This window comes from Dreissena polymorpha, chromosome 14, assembly GCF_020536995.1.
Source record: "Dreissena polymorpha isolate Duluth1 chromosome 14, UMN_Dpol_1.0, whole genome shotgun sequence".
Taxonomy (NCBI): domain Eukaryota; kingdom Metazoa; phylum Mollusca; class Bivalvia; order Myida; family Dreissenidae; genus Dreissena; species Dreissena polymorpha.
Genome location: NC_068368.1, coordinates 38,958,758 through 38,983,654, shown reverse-complemented (window position 1 = coordinate 38,983,654; position 24,897 = coordinate 38,958,758). Strand labels below are relative to the sequence as shown.

At 35.7% G+C, this 24,897-nt stretch overlaps 1 protein-coding gene across 1 annotated transcript in view; it reads left to right on the top strand.

Moving 5' to 3' along the window:
- Positions 1–24,897, top strand: part of LOC127858014 (glycoprotein-N-acetylgalactosamine 3-beta-galactosyltransferase 1-like) — a 40,613-nt gene that overhangs the window by 573 nt on the left and 15,143 nt on the right. The window lies entirely within an intron of this gene.

Here is a 24,897-nt window from a genome sequence, read left to right as displayed (position 1 = left end):
TTCAATTTGAATCTTTTATTTTAAATAATTGATGAAACAATTCATGGTGGGTGTTTGTTTCCTGCATTTCAGGCTAAATATAAAATATTTCATTAATATAATAATGTAATTAACAGCGTTATTAACCTCTTGTATTTTGAGGGTATTTACCCCTAAACTGATGTCTAAGAGAGATAGTTTAACATTTAATTGTTGTTTCTCTTGAAAGTTTGTCAAATGATTCCATAGAGATTGAATATGTTTACACTCCCAGAAAAGGTGTTCTATTGCTTCAATATGTTCACTACACATATCACATAGATTTGTGTTGGATAGGTTGCACTTAAAAAGATACTTATTTGTAGCTATGATTCTCTGGATGTATTTGTATTGGAAATTTCTCAATGTGCTATCAGTAGTTGATTTATATGGCATGACAAACATTTGTTTCCAATTAAATTCTTTTTCTCCAAGAAGATTTTGCCATTTAGTTTGAGCTTTAGAGGGTTCGGTAGGGTTTTTGGTTTGTAGTGTGTAAAAAATTGTGTTCGTTTTGTTTTGTTTTGCAATTATGTTTTCTACGAAAGTTATTTTAGTACATGGTGTGTTATTTGTATTGGTAACAGCTTTAATATGTATGGGTATACTTTTGATCAATGTGTAGAACATCAGGAAATTATTTTTTAACGGAGCGAATATCGAAAAAAAAACATAGACAATTATTGAATTACAAGTTTCGCGGCAGGGAATTTTCATGAATTATTAAAATAGTTCACTATGTGCTGCGTCTTTTTCACGTGGCATTTTTGCGCAGCACAGGTTATTTAAAATCTGAGGCTTTTAATAGGTATGGAAAAACAAAACTACTGCTGATCAACAAGTATCGTGGAATATCGACATCCAATACACTATCACGCGTCTGTTGCGTAACCTCATTGATAGTGCTGGCTTGTACAGATGGGTTATATTTAATATGTCTGGGAAACGTTCTTTTGTTCTCAACATATATTATGTATTTGACATTATAGTCAAACCATACATTAGTGTTAGTAGATACAAATTATACTACGGGAGTTCACATCATATGTGTCCTCACATGGCTTACTATGAGTTTATTTCACCACCATCGAAATATATCGTATGTAAATATTCAACACGCAGTTTTCTTTTCTTTCGAAAACATTCAAATCACACTTTCATAGCCACCTCATGGCGTTTCGGCCAGCGTAGCTCAACCCCAGCCTGTGCATTTGCGTAGTCTGGTCAGAGACGATTCTGTCCGCTATAAAATCACTCAAGGTTGTATGGTATCATTATGTATCTCCTGACCAGACTGAGAGATGCGCAGGCTGGGTGAGCTTTAGCTATGATTTGCGCATATGGCATAAGACCCATTTTCGCATGACGCGGGTCTTTTTAAAACTCATTGCGAGTTGTAAATGACATATTGTACCAAAATGCATTTCGAAATAAAATTTAATTCAAAATAGCAAATACAGCAAATTGGCAAATAAGGGTTGACTATTCAGGCGTTAAGAAACGATTTCCAGACGTGCTTACTGAGTACGAGAGACATTTGTGGTAAGATAATTAAACGATAGCCCTCTTAACGTAACACTATACAATTTCAGTAGTGTTGTTATGTTCTCATCATAAAAGTAAAACTGTATTTATCGATAGTCAATCATGTCTCACCCTGACGATTAAGTGTCGAGTATAGACCCTGAAATTCTGCGAGATGGATTTTAATGCGTAAGTGTAACTGGGCCACAATTTGTTTCTACGTGTCGTTTGAACATGCAGTGAGTAGTCCGGAATTCCGTACATTGAACAGTGTGACATCCTTTACGCTGTGCACAGACGCAGTGATGCAGCCAACGTTCAGGGGATTTCTCTCAAATCAGCCTACAAAATATTCGAATGTATTCATTCCTGGCTGCTGGCGTTATGTAGAGGTCATTTAAGGTGAAAAGCTGGGTAAAACAGCTATGCCGAAAAGCGCAATAGCGTTCTATACCGATGTTAAGGTTAGAGACTTGTTGACACCGTGTGAACTACTAGGGTAACAAGTAATGCATCAACAACAAAGTACGGGTTAACAGCGCTGTTTTTAAAAATACATAATTCGTGAGTTAAAAATACCGCTCGCATGTTTATTTTTTTATTTTTTATTTTCATCAAATATCTTATTGTTTATATTGAATTGTATATGGTTTCAAAACAATTTTTGTAAACGAAATTTCCATCATGAAATTATATTCTTCGTGTGGTATTCGATATTCCAAAACTAAATTTGATATGATGTTGATTGCACATTTTATTTTATATTAATTGGTTCTAATTATACCAATTTCATAGTATTTTAATGCTTCCAGAATGTCAAAAAAGAGACATGTAGTTGTTATTTTGTCTTAGTTATCTCTATAACATAAATATGATGATAAACAGTGCACACACATCTCGACCTGTGCCTTAAGACACACTCTTTATAAATTTGAATGGGTTGTGTTCATTTCAAACTTTTAATTTAAAAAGCTGCATGTGTAACATAATTAAAAAAAATGAGTTGCGTCTAAGATTATGCAAAAGCGAACAACTTCAGAACCTTCAGCGCTTTGATTTTTTTTTAAATAGCCGCGTATAGGTAGTTGACGACTTATATTTATCTACCGATAAGAAACGATAACGCGACAAATATGTCCATCCAAACACGATTGATTAGAATTATAGTTTTTTGCTGCGCGCAGGTCATTAACTTCTTTTTGCATTATTATTAAGCAGTTTTGCATAATTTTCAAGACGAAGGCCAGCAAATATAACGTTGAAATTGAGCCTTACTCTTGGAAATATGGTTAAAGCATGTGCGAAAAGTGTCGTCTCAGATAAACATGGTTAAAGCATGTGCGAAAAGTGTCGTCCCAGACAAACATTGTTAAAGCATGTGCGTAAAGTGTCGTCCCAGATAAACATGGTTAAAGCATGTGCGAAAAGTGTCGTCCCAGATAAACATGGTTAAAGCATGTGCGAAAAGTGTCGTCCCAGATAAAAATGGTTAAAGCATGTGCGAAAAGTGTCGTCCCAGATAAACATGGTTAAAGCATGTGCGAAAAGTGTTGTCCCAGATAAACATGGTTAAAAGCATGTGCAAAAAGTGTCGTGCCAGATTAAAATGGTTAAAAGCATGTGCGAAAAGTTACATCCCAGATAAACATGGTTAAAGCATGTGCGAAAAGTGTCGTCCCAGATAAACATGGTTACAGCATGTGCGAAAAGTGTCGTCCCAGATAAACATGGTTAAAACATGTGTGAAAAGTGTCGTCCCAGATAAACATGGTTAAAGCATGTACGAAAAGTGTTGTTCCAGATAAACATGATTACAGCATGGTCGAAAAGTGTCGTCCCAGATAAACATGGTTAAAGCATGTGCGAAAAGTGTTGTCCCAGATAAACATGGTTAAAGCATGTGCGAAAAGTGTTGTCCCAGATAAACATGGTTAAAGCATGTGCGAAAAGTGTTGTTTCAGATAAACATGGTTAAAGCATGTGCGAAAAGTGTTGTCCCAGATAAACATGGTTACAAGCATGTGCGAAAAGTGTCGTCCCAGATAAACATGGTTTAAGCATGTGCAAAAAGTGTCATCTTAGATAAACATGGTTACAAGCATGTGCGAAAAGTGTCGTCCCAGATAAACATGGTTAAAGCATGTGCGAAAAGTGTTGTCCCAGATAAACATGGGTACAAGCATATGAGAAAAGTATCGTGCCAGATAAACATGGTTAAAGCATGTGCAAAAAGTGTCGTCCCAGATAAACATGGTTAAAGCATGTGCGAAAAGTGTCGTCTCAGATAAACATGGAAACAAGCATGTTCGAAAAGTGTCGTCCCAGATATGGTTACAAGCATGTGCGAAAAGTGTCGTCCCAGACTAACATGGTTACAAGCATGTGCGAAAAGTGTCGTTCCAGACTAACATGGTATCAAGCATGTGCGAAAAGTGTCGTCCCAGATTAAAATGGTTAAAAGCATGTGCGAAAAGTTCCGTCCCAGATAAACATGGTTAAAAGCATGTGCAAAAAGTGTCGTCTCAGAAAAACATGGTGAAAAGCATGTGCAAAAAGTGTCGTCTCAGAAAAACATGGTTAAAAGCATGTGCAAAAGTGTCGTCTCAGACTAACATGGTTACAAGCATGTGTGAAAAGTGTTGTCTCAGATAAACATGGTTAAAGCATGTGCGAAAAGTGTCGTCCCAGATAAACATGGTTAAAGCATGTGCGAAAAGTGTTGTCCCAGATAAACATGGTTACAGCATGTGTGAAAAGTGTCGTCCCAGATAAACATGGTTAAAGCATGTGTGAAATGTGTCGTCCCAGATAAACAAGGTTGAAGCATGTGCGGAAAGTGTTGTCCCAGATAAACATGGTTAAAGCATGTGCGATAAGTGTTGTCCCAGATAATCATGGTTAGAGCATGTGCGAAAAGTGTCGTCCCAGATAAACATGGTTAAAGCATGTGCGAAAATTGTTGTTCCATATAAACATGGTTACAAGCATGTGCGAAAAGTGTCGTCCCAGATAAACATGGTTAAAGCATGTGCGAAATGTGGCGTCCCAGAAAAACATGGTTAAAGCATGTGCGAAAAGTGTCGTCCCAGATAAACATGGTTAAAGCATTTACGAAAAGTGTCGTCCCAGATAAACATGGTTAAAGCATGTGCGAAAAGTGTCGTCTCAGATAAACATGGTTGCAAGCATGTTCGAAAAGTGTCGTCCCAGATATGGTTACAAGCATGTGCGAAAAGTGTCGTCTCAGACTAACATGGTTACAAGCATGTGCGAAAAGTGTCGTCCCAGACTAACATGGTTACAAGCATGTGCGAAAAGTGCCGTCCCTGATTAAAATGGTTAAAGCATGTGCGAAAAGCTCCGTTCCAGATAAACATGGTTAAAAGCATGTGCGAAAAGTGCCGTCTCAGCAAAACATGGTTAAAAGCATGTGCGAAAAGTTTCGTCTCAGAAAAACATGGTTAAAAGCATGTGCGAAGAATGTCGTCTCAGACTCACATGGTTACAAGCATGTGTGAAAAGTGTCGTCCCATATAAAATGGTCAAAGCATGTGCGAAAAGTGTCGTCCCAGAAAAACATGGTTAAAGCATGTGCGAAAAGTGTCTTCCCAGAAAAACATGGTTAAAGCATGTGCGAAAAGTGTCGTCCCAGATAAACATGGTTAAAGCATGTGCGAAAAGTGTTGTCCCAGATAAACATGGTTAAAAGCATGTGCAAAAAGTTTCGTCCCAGATATGGTTACAAGCATGTGCGAAAAGTGTCGTCCCAGACTAACATGGTTACATGCATGTGCGAAAAGTGTCGTCCCAGACTAACATGGTTACAAGCATGTGCGAAAAGTGCCGTCCCTGATTAAAATGGTTAAAAGCATGTGCGAAAAGTTCCGTTCCAGATAAACATGGTCAAAAGCATGTGCGAAAAGTGTCGTCTCAGAAAAACATGGTCAAAGCATGTGCGAAAAGTTTCGTCTCAGAAAAACATGGTTAAAAGCATGTGCGAAAAGTGTCGTCTCAGACTAACATGGTTACAAGCATGTGTGAAAAGTGTCGTCCCAGATAAACATGGTCAAAGCATGTGCGAAAAGTGTCGTCCCAGAAAAACATGGTTAAAGCATGTGCGAAAAGTGTCTTCCTAGAAAAACATGGTTTAAGCATGTGCGAAAAGTGTCGTCCCAAATAAACTTGGTTAAAGCATGTGCGAAAAGTGTTGTCCCAGATAAACATGGTTAAAAGCATGTGCAAAAAGTGTCGTGCCAGATAAACATGGTTAAAGCATGTGCGAAATGTGTCGTCCCAGATAAACATGGTTAAAGCATGTGCAAAAAGTGTCGTCCCAGATAAACATGGTTAAAGCATGTGCGAAAAGTGTCGTCCCAGATAAACATGGTTACAGCATGTGCGAAAAGTGTCGTCCCAGATAAACATGGTTAAAACATGTGTGAAAAGTATTGTCCCAGATAAACATGGTTACAGCATGTGCGAAAAGTGTCGTCGCAGATAAACATGGTTAAAGCATGTGTGAAAAGTGTCAACCCAGATAAACATGGTTAGAGCATGTGCAAAAAGTGTTGTCCCAGATAAACATGGTTAAAGCATGTGCGAAAAGTGTTGTCCCAGATAAACATGGTTAAAGCATGTGCGAAAAGTGTAGTCCCAGATAAACATGGTTAAAGCATGTGCGAAAAGTGTTGTCCCAGATAAACATGGTTAAAGCATGTGCGAAAAGTGTCGTCCCAGATAAACATGGTTAAAGCATGTGCGAAAAGTGTCGTCCCAGATAAACATGGTTAAAGCATTTACGAAAAGTGTCGTCCCAGATAAACATGGTTAAAGCATGTGCGAAAAGTGTCGTCTCAGATAAACATGGTTGCAAGCATGTTCGAAAAGTGTCGTCCCAGATATGGTTACAAGCATGTGCGAAAAGTGTCGTCTCAGACTAACATGGTTACAAGCATGTGCGAAAAGTGTCGTCCCAGACTAACATGGTTACAAGCATGTGCGAAAAGTGCCGTCCCTGATTAAAATGGTTAAAGCATGTGCGAAAAGCTCCGTTCCAGATAAACATGGTTAAAAGCATGTGCGAAAAGTGCCGTCTCAGCAAAACATGGTTAAAAGCATGTGCGAAAAGTTTCGTCTCAGAAAAACATGGTTAAAAGCATGTGCGAAGAATGTCGTCTCAGACTCACATGGTTACAAGCATGTGCAAAAAGTGTCGTCCCATATAAAATGGTCAAAGCATGTGCGAAAAGTGTCGTCCCAGAAAAACATGGTTAAAGCATGTGCGAAAAGTGTCTTCCCAGAAAAACATGGTTAAAGCATGTGCGAAAAGTGTCGTCCCAGATAAACATGGTTAAAGCATGTGCGAAAAGTGTTGTCCCAGATAAACATGGTTAAAAGCATGTGCAAAAAGTTTCGTCCCAGATATGGTTACAAGCATGTGCGAAAAGTGTCGTCCCAGACTAACATGGTTACATGCATGTGCGAAAAGTGTCGTCCCAGACTAACATGGTTACAAGCATGTGCGAAAAGTGCCGTCCCTGATTAAAATGGTTAAAAGCATGTGCGAAAAGTTCCGTTCCAGATAAACATGGTCAAAAGCATGTGCGAAAAGTGTCGTCTCAGAAAAACATGGTCAAAGCATGTGCGAAAAGTTTCGTCTCAGAAAAACATGGTTAAAAGCATGTGCGAAAAGTGTCGTCTCAGACTAACATGGTTACAAGCATGTGTGAAAAGTGTCGTCCCAGATAAACATGGTCAAAGCATGTGCGAAAAGTGTCGTCCCAGAAAAACATGGTTAAAGCATGTGCGAAAAGTGTCTTCCTAGAAAAACATGGTTTAAGCATGTGCGAAAAGTGTCGTCCCAAATAAACTTGGTTAAAGCATGTGCGAAAAGTGTTGTCCCAGATAAACATGGTTAAAAGCATGTGCAAAAAGTGTCGTGCCAGATAAACATGGTTAAAGCATGTGCGAAATGTGTCGTCCCAGATAAACATGGTTAAAGCATGTGCAAAAAGTGTCGTCCCAGATAAACATGGTTAAAGCATGTGCGAAAAGTGTCGTCCCAGATAAACATGGTTACAGCATGTGCGAAAAGTGTCGTCCCAGATAAACATGGTTAAAACATGTGTGAAAAGTATTGTCCCAGATAAACATGGTTACAGCATGTGCGAAAAGTGTCGTCGCAGATAAACATGGTTAAAGCATGTGTGAAAAGTGTCAACCCAGATAAACATGGTTAGAGCATGTGCAAAAAGTGTTGTCCCAGATAAACATGGTTAAAGCATGTGCGAAAAGTGTTGTCCCAGATAAACATGGTTAAAGCATGTGCGAAAAGTGTAGTCCCAGATAAACATGGTTAAAGCATGTGCGAAAAGTGTTGTCCCAGATAAACATGGTTAAAGCATGTGCGAAAAGTGTCGTCCCAGATAAACATGGTTAAAGCATGTGCGAAAAGTGTTGTCCCAGATAAACATGGTTACAAGCATGTGCGAAAAGTGTCGTCTCAGATAAACATTGTTAAAGCGGGTGCGAAAAGTGTCGTCCCAGATAAACATGGTTAAAGCATGTGCGAAAAGTGTTGTCCCAGATTAACATGGTTAAAAGCATACGCGAAAAAGGCCGTCCCAGATTAACATATGAAGACCTCACAGTTTTATTAGAGACAACACTTTCCGCTTAAATCGATTTTTGCATAGAAGAGACCTGCTTCTAAAAAATAAATAGAATAAAAGCGGAAAGTGTCGTTCATAATAAGCATGTGCGTACTACACAGTCTCATCTGGGACGACACTCAACGCACATGTGCGTTCTACACAGTCTCATCTGGGACGACACTCAACGCACATGTGCGTACTACACAGTCTCATCTGGGACGCCACGCAACGCACATGTGCGTACTACACAGTCTCATCTGGGACGCCACTCAACGCACATGTGCGTACTACACAGTCTCATCTGGGACGCCACGTAACGCACATGTGCGTACTACACAGTCTCATCTGGGACGACACTCAACGCACATGTGCGTACTACACAGTCTCATCTGGGACGCCACGCAACGCACATGTGCGTACTACACAGTCTCATCTGGGACGCCACGCAACGCACATGTGCGTACTACACAGTCTCATCTGGGACGCCACTCAACGCACATGTGCGTACTACACAGTCCAATCTGGGACGCCACGCAACGCACATGTGCGTACTACACAGTCTCATCTGGGACGCCACGCAACGCACATGCCATAAGCTAGTCCGGTTAAGGCTAAGCAATTGTCTTATTATGGTTTGTTTTATAAAAGCAAAAAAATGAGACATTTTCAACAGATTGAGTTGATCATTCATGAAGTTGTAATCTGATTGTTCTGTCCGCATTTAAAGTTAACCTAAATACAGCTTTTATATTGAATGAAAATATATTTGTATACGAGTGGACAATGATAGTATCATACAAAATCATATTAACCCATTTATGTCTAGTGGACTCTCCCATCCTTCTAAATTGGATCAATTTATTTCCAAAATTAAGGATGTCTAGTATATTTATTTCTATATTTAAAATATTTCTTACAGAAATTTCTTTAAGCAAACAGCGCAGACCCTGATGAGACGCCGCATCATGCGGCGTCTCATCTGGGTCTACGCTGATTGCCAAGGCCCTTTTTCTAGACGCTAGGCATAAATGGGTTAATAAAAATGCATTTGTAAGGATAGACAGTACAAACACATGTTTTTGTTTTGTTTTAAATTAAATCAAAGCAGTTGCCAATTAAAAGTAATATGTAGTAAGTATATAAAATTCACGAATGTTTGAACAAACTTGCATTTATTTTCAGTGTGAATACAAACTGCAAACCGGGTATTTTTCATATCAACTCTATATTTTATATCTATAATAAATGTACTAAATATCAAATTGACACTGTTTGCTCATCAACAATCATTGTCAAAGTAAAGTTAAGAAAGCATATGGCCACGCATAACAAAATGAGTGTGCTTTTCATCAAGTGATCACATGTACAGATTATTGTTATCGTGATCGTTTTACTTTTGTCGAAAGATGGGATTCCGGTATAAGAAATATTAACTGCGCCGTAAAACCTAAATGCAAATAGTTTTTGCAAAGAAATCTTTGTTGTTTTTAAGTGACTTAATATGGAAAAATTATGCTTATGATTATTATAAAAAATGAACACTACTTTCCTAAATAGGCTATCATTAAGCCAGTATTTGTTGATTTGTTAACATTGATTACTAGTTTTTCACAAACCGTATTAAACACCATGGGTTTTGTAAACAAAAGTAACCAACACATACAATATCAAACATTTTTCGATAATCAGAACTTACAAGTAATATTTAGCATATTAATAAGTCACATTTCAAAAATAAAATGCGAACAGCTTAACATGTATAAGCCATGCTTTTTGAGATTCAAATTATATTATTATTATTATATAGTTTGCGTTCTTCATATTGTGTTCGGGAATAATAAAACGCTGTAATTTGTATAATATTAGATAATGTCTTAAAAGTGTAGACTATCTTCAAGGAATGAGTAATGGACAGGATGAGCTCTTCAAAATCGAGCCTTCACCTATGTGAACAAACTGTTTTTCTTAAAACTTTAAGTTACAATACAATACATAGTTATTTTTTTTTTGATAATACAGTAGGCAATAAGCCCATGAGTATACATGAAATGTCATATACAATATGCATAAAACAAAGTCACAGGTCATTCAAATTATGAACATCAAAAATAAATCGGTACATTGAAAAACAAAATATTGGGTATTTTAGAGAAGACAATATACAGCGAGAGGCTGTGTGTAAATATAATACCAAAAATCCTACCCTAATCGTAATATGTATTATAAGTATTTCTTTTTTCCCATGCTTAATAAATAAACAAAGCTAAACTTATAAAAATATTACTATTTTGAGAGGTAAACAAATCTGTAAACTTTAACATATTTGGTCTTACTTAATAATATGGTTTTAAATAAGCTTTTCTCACATCAGTATATAATGTATTATCCATAAAAAAGTGGTATTCATCTTCTAAAACATTGCATAGAGGACATTTTCTTTCTTCATAAGGGATATCTATTGGTTTTTGCCATCTACCCGTTTCAACTTTAAGCCTATATGCAGAGACTCTTAATCTTGAGATGGCCATTCTGTACTTTGGAATGTTTACAGTTCTTAAATAAGACTTAAATTTAAAATCGGATATTAATATGTATGTTTACAATTCAACATATGCTTGTTTCAGTTGGAATTAGTTCTTAATTTAATATGAATCAATCATCTTATACTATTTGCATATCAATTACATTACAAAATATACGACGTACCAAATACAAACTTCTTCGATCGGGAAATATTTGTAGTGAAAACCACTTCATATCCGAATCAATAAAATTGGTTTAACGCTTCGACTGATACTTACACAAGTCATTGAACAATGGTGATTTGCGTCTATAAACATGCAAATCGGTAAAAATCGTTTGATCTTTTTACAAGACATGTGATCGGGCGATCTTCAGTACCAAGCTTTCTGGATGAGACTATATACATGTAACAGGCACTTTTACTTTTATTCCTCCATACACAAGATACGAAGATCTAAACACAATATAACTATATATGAACAAGGGTTCATGTAAATACAAACATAAACGATATATATGGATGTTAACATCAACATCAGCAAAAAAAGAGATAACATTATAAACATTATTATTTAGTAAAATCGCGATACTTTGTATCTGTTCTAATACCTGTGCACCCGGATAATTAAAACAATCAAATAAATTTTATTTGGAAGTACAAGATTCCTATATATAAGAACGTCAACTAATAGACTAAAAATAGCTATAAACTGATATACTAAAAATGTTTTTACTGACCTGTCCACGTGAACGAAGGTAGGAAGCACATTTAATGTTCTTGAGATAAATGCAAACTTAACGCACAATCACAGGCGTATATAATATAACAGGCAAATACAAATAGAGGCCACGTCGTAACTTAAAGCACAAAATAACAATTCAAGTTTAATAATTAGTTTTAAAATACTGAGAAGCAGATGTATTGGCCTCCCATTAACATAACTTTACACCACACAATCCATGAGGATTAAATGGTCAGCAAATTCAGGAAACTAAAATAGACTGGTTACAAGATAAAAAGTGCAAAAGAAAGATTCACATAGGACGGATGACTTATAATAACCATGTTGTTATAATAATGTACTAATATTTTAAGTATGTTGAAATAATCATTCCTGCAGCAAACTCAATGAATCTGATTGGTACGTTGACGGGGTGGAGAATCAACGGGGTTTCCATGGAATTACGCACGGGCTGGACAGATTGTAAACACATCGTTAAGAACCTTTTGCAAATATCTCAAGTTATTGAAAAACATTTGCCAAAATCTTTAGTGCATAAAAGACAGTTTTTATTTGCAGTTTGTGCCGATATCTTAAGGTATAAGAATAAATCCTTTAATACGTCGGAAATCAAAAGTTCACGTTGCATGAAGCAAAATCGTGCACTTAACATGGTTCTGACAATTATACTGCAAACCAAACTAATATAAATAGAATAACTCATGAAATGTCAAGTATTCTTCTAAATAGTGCGAAGGAAAGCTTCCCAGAAATATAAATAAGCAAAAAACGAAAGGGCAAGGAATACAAACTCTGCTTTGGCATACAGTGTGAAATTTCTAGGAAAATATATGTAAAAGCAAGAAAAAATATAATAAACATCCAACAGAATACAATAAAATTTGTGCAAATCTAGCATGTAAAAAATATAAGAAAATAATGAATACTTACATAAACAAATATAACAAAAATAGGGAAAGTGTACTTAGAACCATGCAAACAAAACAGCCAAAAGAATACTGAAAGTACTTAAATAAAGTTAAAGCAAAGAATAAAAATGATGATATGCCACCTCTAGACTTATTACATTACTATTTTGAAAAGGATAGCAACCAGGACCATGATACTGATGAGTCACATATAATAAATAGCATTGATATAGAAAATGATAATAATATATTAAATGTAAACATAACAGCTGAAGAAATAGGTATACAATAAATAAATGTATAAATAAACTTCAGAATAATAAAGCACCGGGCTTGGATGGCATTGTAAATGAATACATCAAATACTAAAAAAAAGATGTAAGCTTTATATGTATCCTTATTTTATGTTATACTAGAAACAGGTATATAACTAGACCAATGGGGTGAAGGGACCATAATCACACTGTATAAAAATAAGGGCGATACTGGAGCTCTAGAAAATTACCGCCCAATAACTCTTTTAAGTTGTGTAAGTATATTTCTCACAGCCATTTTGAATGATAGACTTGGAAAATTTCTTGAACATAATCAAGTACTTTTTGAAAACCAGGCTGGCTTTAGAACATTTTTTACAACTGACCACATCTTCACCTTAAACTCAATAGTAGAAATATTAAGGCACTACAAAAAGAAAGTCTTTGTATGTTTCATAGACTTTTCAAAAGCTTTTGATTCTGTTTGGCGTGTGGGTTGATGGACAAAAATTATTAATTACAAAATAAATGGTAAATTTTTCAGGTTAATAATGAATATGTACTCTAATATAAAATCCTGTGTCTCGGTTAGAACCCAAAACTCCACATTTTCCTCATGCAACTCGCTTGGAACTCAAAACTCCTCATTTTTCCCCTATAACTGCGGCGTGCGTCAGGGAGAAAATTTATCGCCTGTCCTCTTTTCCTTTTTCCTAAATGATCTTGGGAATTACTTAGAATCTAAAGGCCACCATGGTATAGAACTTACAAACCCGGAAAACGATATTGCTACTTTTCTCAAATAATTGTACTTTTATATGCAGACGATACAGTCTTAATTGCTGAAAGCGCCGAAACACTACAAATCTGTCTGAATGACTGCAAGTTAAATATAAATAAGGATAAAACAAAAGTAATGACTTTCGGATCAAGGCAAAATAGAAACTTCTCTTTTAAAATAGACAACACCTCTCTAGAAATTGTTAACTCACACAAATATCTAGGTGTTTTTTCAGCAAAATCTGGTAGCTTCCTAACCGCAAAGAAACATCTGACGCAACAAGCAAGGAAAGCAATGCATCTACTCTATGCAAGAATTAAAACTTTTATTTACCAATAGATCTGATATTAAAACTTTTTGATAATACTATCTTGCCAATATTAACATATGTAATAGAGTTATGGGTCTATGAAAGCATTGTCTTATTAGAAAAAATACACAATGAGTTTCTGAGAAAAATTTGCAATCTAAGAAAAAGCACCCCACTATATATGATAAATGCAGATTAAGGCAGATACCCTATAGAACTCACTATAAAATGCAGAATGGTTGCATACTGGAATAGATTACTAACTTGGAAACAGGATAAATTAGCATACCTCATATATAAATACATGTTAAACCTACCTAACTTCGAATCTAAATGGATAAACTATGTAAAAAAAAACATCTTCACACAAACTGGCAGAAATGACATCTGGTTAAATCAAGAAAATATCCAAAATAAAAATATAAAGTACACTATAAAAGGCATATTATTTGATCAATACCAGCAAACCTGGCATAATTTCACTTCAAAACTCAACAAAAGGCTTAAACTATTAAATATATAAAGATCACCGGCAGATTTCTGACGTAAAAATAATATTTTATAAAGGAATACCATATAATAACATTAAAATTAAAACAACCAATTTTATGTGAGATATAATGTTTTAATGCATATCCATGCCATTATTCGTTTTTATGCCCACAGCTTTCGGATAGTCTCGTTACGGCGGAGTCAAGTGTTTGAACTTGTGCATGGAAGACAGGAACACATATATAAAAGGGGCATTTTAACGTTTGGGTAAATTGACAAAATTGAAAAAAAGTTGTTTTAAATTCGCAAATGTTCGTTTTAGTCATGATATTTGTGAGGAAACAGTAATACTGAACAGTTACCATGCTCCAAAATAGCCATTATATGCATCTTTTGACGATTTAAAAACCTGAAAATTATAAAGCGAAACGAATTAATAACTTGGAGAGTTCTGTTGTTGTCGTTATATTTTGTGTACGAGGATTGCTTATATAAAGTATAAAATACGCTAAACATTGTATCAGGAAGGATGGCCGAATGGTCTAAGTCGTGGAGTTTTTACTCCAGGTGTCAGTGGTTCGAGCCCTGCTGAGGGCTACCTTTTTATGCCCCCGGATCGATAGATCGGGGGTATATTGTTTTTGTCCTGTCCTCTGTCTGTCTGTCCTGTCCTGTCCTGTCTGTCCTGTCCTGTCCTGTCCTGCTCTGTCCCGTGCTTTGTCCCGTGCTCTGTCCCGTGCTCTGTCTGTCTGTCTGTCTGTCTGTCTGTCTGTCTGTCTGTCCGTCCGTAAGTCCGTCCGTCCGTCCCAAAACTTTAACCTCGGTTAAAGTTTGATAACTTTTGCAATATTGAACATATTTGAGTGGTAAAAAAGTCAAGGACAAGGTCATCCTTCAAGGTCAAAGGTTAAATATTATTGTATTTTTCTTTCCTAAAACTTAACCTTATTTAAAGTTTTATCATAACTTTTTTAATATTGAACACAGCAACTTCATATTTGGCATGCAAGTGTATCTCGTGGAGCTGCACATTTTGAGTGGTGAAAAGTCAAGGTCATTCTTTAAGGTCAAAGGTCAAATATTAAAAAAAAATATCATTTCTCCATTCAATCTCTTACTTACATCTCGTGGAGCTTCACATTTTGAGTGGTGAAAGGTTAAGGTCATCCTTCCAGGTCAAAGGTAAAAAAAATCAATGCGGCGCATTAGGGGGCATTGTGTTTCTGACAAACAGATCTCTTGTTTTCTTTTTTAAATTTTATTCTTGATTTTTACTGGAGATTTTGTATATCCAATGTTAACATTTATCAATATAAAGCATTTAATGACAAATAATGCCAAAATCTGTGAAAAGGCCTCTTTAAAAGAATATTGTTCGCGAAACCTTTATTTAAGTGAGGAACGGTGGTTCATTTAAGGCGTAAAGTGTTTGAAAACAGTCGTTTCACCAGTGCTGTAGTTGGTGCGATGTTCATGTGTGTTGTCTTTTTTCTTTGTCGTTGGGGATATTCTCTAATGTGAAACCAGGTGCGTGCCGTATACTTGTGTATACATCATCAACATCGTGATCATAGGAGTCAATGTTTAATTGTATTGTATTTCATATAAAACTTGTTTAATATTTCGTGAAAGTAGCGCATTCGACCACAGAAAACTTAAACAAAAATGCACTAAACACACTATAAATAGTGTTTACAGCCAGCCATTTGCAATGTCAAAGACATATTGTCTTATACCTCTTAAACTTGTAATAATTAAACACAGTATACAGATAGATAGACTTTTAATTTCCTCCATTCATGAAGAGCATAGCATATAATACAGATTATAAATAATTAAAAACAATCGATTATATACACATACAAGAGATCAAAATGAAGCAACTCAATACAGACATTTTATAATTTACAAAGATAAGGAACATAACTAAAGTTTATATACAAATAATTGTTAGGTCAATGACATGAAAAAAGTCAATGATAATGATTTTAGTTCACGCACGCACGCGCACACGCGCGCACGCGCGCATAAGAATATATACGTTAACATGTTCATAAAGACACAGTATACGTTGCTTGTGTCTCTCTAGTCTTGATTTAAGATATTTCCATTTAAGCCTCGCTCTGTGAAAAAGGGGCTTAATGCATGTGCGTAAAGTCTCGTCTCAGATCTGCCTGTGCAGTCCGTACATGCTAATCAGGGAAGGCTCTTTCCGCTTTAATGACATCTTTTGTTTAAGCACAGTATATTCTTATCAAAAATCCAGTTTAGGCAAAAAGTGTCGTCCCTGAATAGCCTGTGCGGACTGCACCTGGTCGTACCTGAATAGCCTGTGCGGACTGCACATGGTCGTACCTGAATAGCCTGTGCGGACTGCACATGGTCGTACCTGAATAGCCTGTGCGGACTGCACATGGTCGTACCTGAATAGCCTGTGCGGACTGCACATGGTTGTCCCTGAATAGCCTGTGCGGACTGCACATGGTCGTACCTGAATAGCCTGTGCGGACTGCACATGGTCGTACCTGAATAGCCTGTGCGGACTGCACATGGTCGTACCTGAATAGCCTGTGCGGACTGCACATGGTCGTACCTGAATAGCCTGTGCGGACTGCACATGGTCGTACCTGAATAGCCTGTGCGGACTGCACATGGTCGTACCTGAATAGCCTGTGCGGACTGCACATGGTCGTACCTGAATAGCCTGTGCGGACTGCACATGGTTGTCCCTGAATAGCCTGTGCGGACTGCACATGGTCGTACCTGAATAGCCTGTGCGGACTGCACATGGTCGTACCTGAATAGCCTGTGCGGACTGCAACAACACTTTTCGCACATGCTTTAACCATGTTTATCTGGGACGACACTCAACGCACATGTGCGTTCTACACAGTCTCATCTGGGACGACACTCAACGCACATGTGCGTACTACACAGTCTCATCTGGGACGACACTCAACGCACATGTGCGTACTACACAGTCTCATCTGGACGACACTCAACGCACATGTGCGTACTACACAGTCTCATCTGGGACGACACTCAACGCACATGTGCGTACTACACAGTCTCATCTGGGACGACACTCAACGCACATGTGCGTACTACACAGTCTCATCTGAGACGCAACGCAACGCACATGTGCGTACTACACAGTCTTATCTGGGACGACACTCAACGCACATTTGCGTAATACACAGTCTCATCTGGGACGACACTCAACGCACATGTGCGTAATAGACAGTCTCATCTGGGACGCCACGCAACGCACATGTGCGTACTACACAGTCTCATCTGGGACGCCACGCAACACACATTTGCGTACTACACAGTCTCATCTGGGACGCCACGCAACGCACATGTGCGTACTACACAGTCTCATCTGGGACGACACTCAACGCACATGGGCGTACTACACAGTCTCATCTGGGACGCCACGCAACGCACATGCCATAAGCTAGTACAGTTAAGGCTAAGCAATTGTCTTATTATGGTATGTTTTATAAAAGCAAAAAAATGAGACATTTTCAACAGATTGAGTTGATAATTCATGAAGTTGTAATCTGATTGTTCTGTCCGCATTTAAAGTTAACCTAAATACAGCTTTTATATTGAATGAAAATATATTTGTATACGAGTGGACAATGATAGTATCATACAAAGTCATATTAACCCATTTATGTCTAGTGGACTCTCCCATCCTTCTAAATTGGATCAATTTATTTCCAAAATTAAGGATGTCTAGTATATTTATTTCTATATTTAGAATATTTCTATCAGAAATCTCTTTAAGCAAACAGCGCAGACCCTGATAAGACGCCGCATCATGCGGCGTCTCATCTGGGTCTACGCTGATTGCCAAGGCCCTTTTTCTAGACGCTAGGCATAAATGGGTTAATAAAAATGCATTTGTAAGGATAGACAGTACAAACAGATGTATTTGTTTTGCTTTAAATTAAATCAAAGCAGTTGCCAATTAAAAGTAATTTGTAGTAAGTATATAAAATTCACGAATGTTTTAACAAATCTGCATTTATTTTCAGTATGAATACAAACTGCAAACCGGGTATTTTTCATATCAACTCTATATTTTATATCTATAATGAATGCACTAAATATCAAATTGACACTGTTTGCTCATCAACAATCAGTGTCAAAGCAAAGTTAAGAAAGCATATTGCCATTAAGTTATGTTGCAGATCCCATTTACATTTCACACTGTAGCGAATAATATCCCCAATTTCAACGCTATCGCATAACAAAATGAGTGTGCTTTTCATCAAGTGATCACATGTACAGATTATTGTTATCGTGATCGTTTTACTTTTGTCGAAAGATGGGATTCCGGTATAAGAAATATTAACTGCGCCGCAAAACCTAAATGCAAATAGTTTCTGCAAACAAATCTTTGTTGTTTTTAAGTGACTTAATATGGAAAAATTATGCTTATGATTATTATAAAAAATGAACACTACTTTCCTAAATAGGCAATCATTAAGCCAGTATTTGTTGATTTGTTAACATTGATTACTAGTTTTCCACAAACCGTATTAAACACCATGGGTTTTGTAAACAAAAGTAACCAACACATACAATATACTAGTAAAACATTTTTCGATAATCAGAACTAACAGGTAATATTTAACATATTAATATGTCACATTTTAAAAATATAATGCGAACAGCTTTACATGTATAAGCCATGCTTTTTGAGATTCAAATTAGATTATTATTATATAGTTTGCGTTTGTCATATAGTGTTCGGGAATAATAAACGCTGTAATTTGTATAATATTAGATAATGTCTTAAAAGTGTAGACTATCTTCAAGAAATGAGGAAGGGACAGGATGAGCTCTTCAAAATCGAGCCTTCACCTATGTGAACAAACTGTGTTTCTTAAAACTTTAAGTTACAATACAATACATAGTTTTATTTATTTGACAATACAGTAGGCAATAAGCCCATGAGTATACATGAAATGTCATTTACAATATGCATAAAACAAAGTCACAGGCCATTCAAATTATGAACATCAAATGTAAATCGGTACATTGTAAAACAAAGTATTAGGTATTTAAGAGAAGACAATAAACAGCGAGAGGCTGTGCATAAATATATACCAAAAATCCTACCCTAATCGTAATATGTATTATAAGTATTTCTTATTTACCATGCTTTATAAATAAACAAATCTAAACTTATAAAAATATTACTATTTTTAGAGGTCAACAAATCTGTAAACTTTAACATATTTGGTCTTACTTAATAATATGGTTTTAAATAAGCTTTTTTCACATCAGTATATTATGTATTATCCATAACAAAGTGGTATTCATCTTCTAAAACATTGCATAGAGGACATTTTCTTTCTTCATAAGGGATATCTATTGGTTTTTGCCACCTACCCGTTTCAACTTTAAGCCTATATGCAGAGACTCTTAATCTTGAGATGGCCATTCTGTACTTTGGAATGTTTACAGTTCTTAAATAAGACTTAAATTTAAAATCGGATATTAATATGTATGTTTACAATTCAATTCAGCTTGTTTCAGTTGGAATAAGTTCTTAATTTAATATGAATCAATCATCTTATACTTTTTGCATATCAATTACATTACACAATATTGGACGTACCAAATACAAACTTCTTCGATCGGGAAAAATTTGTAGTGAAAACCACTTCATATCCGAATCAATAAAATTGATTTAACGCTTCGACTGATACTAACACAAGTCATTGAACAATGGCGATTAGCGTCTATAAACATGCAAATCGGTAAAAATCGTTTGATCTTTTTACAAGACAGGTGATCGGGCGATCTTCAGTGCCAAGCTTTCTGGATGAGACTATATACATGTAACAGGCACTTTTACTTTTATTCCTCCATACACAAGATACGAAGATCAAAACACAATATAACTATATATGAACAAGGGTTCATGTAAATACAAACATAAACGAAATATATGGATGTTAACATCAACATCAGCAAAAAAAAAAGAGATAACATTATAAACATTATTATTTAGTAAAATCGCGATACGTTGTATCTGTTCTAATACCTGTGCACCCGGATAATAAAAACAATCAAATAAATTTTATTTGGAAGTACAATATTCCTAAATATAAGAACGTCAACTAATAGACTAAAAATAGCTATAAACTGATATACTAAAAATGTTTTTACTGACCTGTCCACGTGAACGAAGGTAGGAAGCACATTTAATGTTCTTGAAATAAATGCAAACTTAACGCACAATCACAGGCGTATATAATATAACAGGCAAATACAAATAGAGGCCACGTCGTAACTTAAAGCACAAAATAACAATTCAAGTTTTATTAATTAGTTTTAAAATACTGAGAAGCCAATACTGTATTGGCCTCCCATTAACATAACTTTACACCACACAATCCACGAGGATTAAATGGTCAGCAAATTCAGGAAACTAAAATAGACTGGCTACACGATAAAAAGTGCAAAAGAAAGATTTACATAGAACGGATGACTTATAATAATCATGTTGTTATAATAATGTACTAATATTTTAAGTACATGTATGTTGAAATAATCATTCTTGCAGCAAACTCAATTAATCTGATTGGTACGTTGACGGGGTGGAGAATCAACGGGGTTTTCATGGAATTACGCACGGGCTGGACAGATTGTAAACACATCGTTAAGAACCTTTTGCAAATATCTCAAGTTATTGAAAACATTTGCCAAAATCTTTAGTGCATAAAAGACAGTTTTTATTTGCAGTTTGTGCCGATATCTTAAGGTATAAGAATAAATCCTTGAATACGTCGGAAATCAAAAGTTCACGTTGCATGAAGCAAAATCGTGCACTTAACATGGTTCTGACAATTTTACTGCAAACCAAAACAATATAAATAGAATAACTCATGAAATGTCAAGTATTCTTCTAAATAGTGCTAAGGAAAGCTTCCCAGAAATTTAAATAAGCAAAAAACGAAAGGGCAAGAAATACAAACCCTGCTTTGGCATACAGTGTGAAAATTCTAGGAAAATATATGTAAAAGCCAGAAAAAATATAATAAACATCCAACAGAATTCAATAAAATTTGTGCAAATCTAGCATGTAAAAAATATAAGAAAACAATGAATACTTACATAAACAAATATAACAAAAATAGGGAAAGTGTACTTAGAACCATGCAAACAAAACAGCCAAAAGAATACTGAAAGTACTTAAATAAAGTTAAAGCAAAGAATAAAAAGGATGATATACCACCTCTAGACTTACTACATAACTATTTTGAAAAGGATAGCAACCAGGACCATGATACTGATGAGTCACATATAATAAATAGCATTGATATAGAAAATGATAATAATATATTACATGTAAACATAACAGCTGAAGAAATAGGTATACAATAAATAAATGTATAAATAAACTTCAGAATAATAAAGCACCGGGCTTGGATGGAATTGTAAATGAATACATCAAATAAAAAAAAAAGATGTAAGCTTTATATGTATCCTTATTTTATGTTATACTAGAAACAGGTATATAACTAGACCAATGGGTTGAAGGGACCATAATCACACTGTATAAAAATAAGGGCGATACTGGAGCTCTAGAAAATTACCGCCCAATAACTCTTTTAAGTTGTGTAAGTATATTTCTCACAGCCATTTTGAATGATAGACTTGGAAAATTTCTTGAACATAATCAAGTACTTTTTGAAAACCAGGCTGGCTTTAGAACATTTTTTACAACTGACCACATCTTCACCTTAAACTCAATAGTAGAAATATTAAGGCACTACAAAAAGAAAATCTTTGTATGTTTCATAGACTTTTCAAAAGCTTTTGATTCTGTTTGGCGTGTGGGTTGATGGACAAAAATTATTAATTACAAAATAAATGGTACATTTTTCAGGTTAATAATGAATATGTACTCTAATATAAAATCCTGTGTCTCGGTTAGAACCGAAAACTCCACATTTTCCTCATGCAACTCGCTTGGAACTCAAAACTCCTCATTTTTCTCCTATAACTGCGGCGTGCGTCAGGGAGAAAATTTATCGCCTGTCCTCTTTTCCTTTTTCCTAAATGATCATGGGAATTACTTAGAATCTAAAGGCCACCATGGTATAGAACTTACAAACCCGGAAAACGATATTGCTACTTTTCTCAAATAATTGTACTTTTATATGCAGACGATACAGTCTTAATTGCTGAAAGCGCCGAAACACTACAAAACTGTCTGAATGACTTTGATGAGTATTGTAAAACATAAATAAGGATAAAACAAAAGTAATGACTTTCGGATCAAGGCAAAATAGAAACTTCTCTTTTAAAATAGACAACACCTCTCTAGAAATTGTTAACTCACACAAATATCTAGGTGTTTTTTCAGCAAAATCTGGTAGCTTCCTAACCGCAAAGAAACATCTGACGCAACAAGCAAGGAAAGCAATGCATCTACTCTATGCAAGAATTAAAACTTTTATTTACCAATAGATCTGATATTAAAACTTTTTGATAATACTATCTTGCCAATATTAACATATGTAATAGAGTTATGGGGCTATGAAAGCATTGTCTTATTAGAAAAAATACACAATGAGTTTCTGAAAAAATTTGCAATCTAAGAAAAAGCACCCCACTATATATGATAAATGCAGATTAAGGCAGATACCCTATAGAACTCACTATAAAATGCAGAATGGTTGCATACTGGAATAGATTACTAACTTGGAAACAGGATAAATTAGCATACCTCATATATAAATACATGTTAAACCTACCTAACTTCGAATCTAAATGGATAAACTATGTAAAAAAAAAAACATCTTCACACAAACTGGCAGAAATGACATCTGGTTAAATCAAGAAAATATCAAAAATAAAAATATAAAGTACACTATAAAAGGCATATTATTTGATCAATACCAGCAAACCTGGCATAATTTCACTTCAAAACTCAACAAAAGGCTTAAACTATTCAATATTTAAAGATCACCGGCAGATTTCTGACGTAAAAATAATATTTTATAAAGGAATACCATATAATAACATTAAAATTAAAACAACCAATTTTATGTGAGATATAATGTTTTAATGCATATCCATGCCATTATTCGTTTTTATGCCCACAGCTTTCGGATAGTCTCGTTACGGCGGAGTCAAGTGTTTGAACTTGTGCATGGACGACAGGAACACATATATAAAAGGGGCATTTTAACGTTTGGGTAAATTGACAAAATTGAAAAAAAGTTGTTTTAAATTCGCAAATGTTCGTTATAGTCATGATATTTGTGAGGAAACAGTAATACTGAACAGTTACCATGCTCCAAAATAGCCATTATATGCATCTTTTGACGATTTAAAAACCTGAAAATTATAAAGCGAAACGAATTAATAACTTGGAGAGTTCTGTTGTTGTCGTTATATTTTGTGTACGAGGATTGCTTATATAAAGTATAAAATACGCTAAACATTGCATCAGGAAGGATGGCCGAATGGTCTAAGTCGTGGAGTTTTTACTCCAGGTGTCAGTGGTTCGAGCCCTGCTGAGGGCTACCTTTTTATGCCCCCGGATCGATAGATCGGGGGTATATTGTTTTTGTCCTGTCCTCTGTCTGTCTGTCCTGTCCTGTCTTGTCTGTCCTGTCCTGTCCTGTCCTGCTCTGTCCCGTGCTTTGTCCCGTGCTCTGTCCCGTGCTCTGTCTGTCTGTCTGTCTGTCTGTCTGTCTGTCTGTCTGTCTGTCCGTCCGTAAGTCCGTCCGTCCGTCCCAAAACTTTAACCTTGGTTAAAGTTTGATAACTTTTGCAATATTGAACATATTTGAGTGGTAAAAAAGTCAAGGACAAGGTCATCCTTCAAGGTCAAAGGTTAAATATTATTGTATTTTTCTTTCCTAAAACTTAACCTTATTTAAAGTTTTATCATAACTTTTTTAATATTGAACACAGCAACTTCATATTTGGCATGCAAGTGTATCTCGTGGAGCTGCACATTTTGAGTGGTGAAAAGTCAAGGTCATTCTTTAAGGTCAAAGGTCAAATATTAAAAAAAAATATCATTTCTCCATTCAATCTCTTACTTACATCTCGTGGAGCTTCACATTTTGAGTGGTGAAAGGTTAAGGTCATCCTTCCAGGTCAAAGGTAAAAAAAAATCAATGCGGCGCATTAGGGGGCATTGTGTTTCTGACAAACAGATCTCTTGTTTTCTTTTTTAAATTTTATTCTTGATTTTTACTGGAGATTTTGTATATCCAATGTTAACATTTATCAATATAAAGCATTTAATGACAAATAATGCCAAAATCTGTGAAAAGGCCTCTTTAAAAGAATATTGTTCGCGAAACCTTTATTTAAGTGAGGAACGGTGGTTCATTTAAGGCGTAAAGTGTTTGAAAACAGTCGTATCACCAGTGCTGTAGTTGGTGCGATGTTCATGTGTGTTGTCTGTTTTCTTTGTCGTTGGGGATATTCTCTAATGTGAAACCAGGTGCGTGCCGTATACTTGTGTATACATCATCAACATCGTGATCATAGGAGTCAATGTTTAATTGTATTGTATTTCATATAAAACTTGTTTAATATTTCGTGAAAGTAGCGCATTCGACCACAGAAAACTTAAACAAAAATGCACTAAACACACTATAAATAGTGTTTACAGCCAGCCATTTGCAATGTCAAAGACATAT